Raw genomic sequence first — 1,290 nt, 5'->3', positions numbered from 1 at the left:
TGTGCCCCGCAGCGGGAGAGGCCACAACAGTGAGAGGCCCGCGTACCGCAAAAAAGAAAAATAAAAAAATAAACAATTTAGAGAAACAGCAGTCTAATCAGGTGATAATTAATTCCCTCTTCATTAGGGACCTTCATGTGTGCCTTCTGCATATGGATGAGCCTTGGGGTCACACTATCCCTCTGAAGAGGAAGGTGTTAAGAGACATGTGCTGTCCGGGCACTTCAGCTCTTCCCCTTCTGCGCCTCCTCTTCCCCCCAACCCCCACCTGACAAGGACTAGATTCCTGTGGGGAAGGAAGGGAAAGGGTAACGAGGCTTCCTCTCCCGTCATCCTCCTTCCCCTCCCCCTCCCCCTCCTCCTCAGGTCCTTCCCTCAGTGCCCCCAGCCCATCCCAGCAGCACCTCTTCCTGCACCCTCAGGTCTCATCCAGCCCTCTCCCTTCCACCAGCTTCGGGCTGGGGTCTCTTCAGGTCCCACTGGGTTGACTGAGCCCGCCTGAGCAGCATGTTTGCCTCGCACCTCTGCTTGTAGCTGGTTCATCACTCCTTGGCCCGGATCTGCTTCTTCTTTTTCTTAGAGAGTCTGATGACCCGAACCCGTAAACTGCTCTGATCCTGAGAAACACACTCCCTCCACCTCGCTCACCGCTGTGTGCTTCGTGGACTCAGTCACACTTCACCTGAGTACACAGCAAAGCGCCCCAACCCCTAGAGCACCCACCTACAGATACATAGCCATTCCTGATTCTAGCTGCACAGATAAATGCATGGAGGCCAACACAGGCCAGGGCAGCCCCCCTCTTGCACGTGACCGTCTCCTCTCCTCCCTGGAGCACCCCCATTTCCAGGGAGCAAGTGGGGCACCGATGGGGGTGGGGGGAGAAATGGGACCTGGGTGGTTACCATGGGAACAGAACCTAGCAACAGCTGAGAGGCTGCCGTGTGGGTTTTTGCAGGGCTGTTACGAGAGCCAGACGTAGAACTGGGGGCTCAGAGGTGACTGATCCCAGCTGGGCAGCCTGCATTCCCTCCTCCAAACGCACCCCTCGATTCCACACCCACACCCCAGCAGTGCCTCTCAGAGAGGGCAGGGCTGGGAAAGCTAAAGAGAGCTAACCGGCTTCTGGGGGCAGCTGCGGGCGGGGCAGGTGAGGGAGCAAGGCTGCAAATAAAGCAAGCAGGGCAGCCAGCCTCTTTACTGCGGCTCCCGGCTCCCTCTCGGCTCCCGGCTCCCTCTCATCGCTTGCCCGTTTCTCCATTTTTTCTTCTCCTTTTGCCCTTCAACCTC

The sequence above is a fragment of the Physeter macrocephalus genome, chromosome 6 (assembly GCF_002837175.3).
Source record: "Physeter macrocephalus isolate SW-GA chromosome 6, ASM283717v5, whole genome shotgun sequence".
Classification (NCBI taxonomy): Eukaryota; Metazoa; Chordata; class Mammalia; order Artiodactyla; family Physeteridae; genus Physeter; species Physeter macrocephalus.
This window is presented reverse-complemented; position numbering follows the sequence as displayed.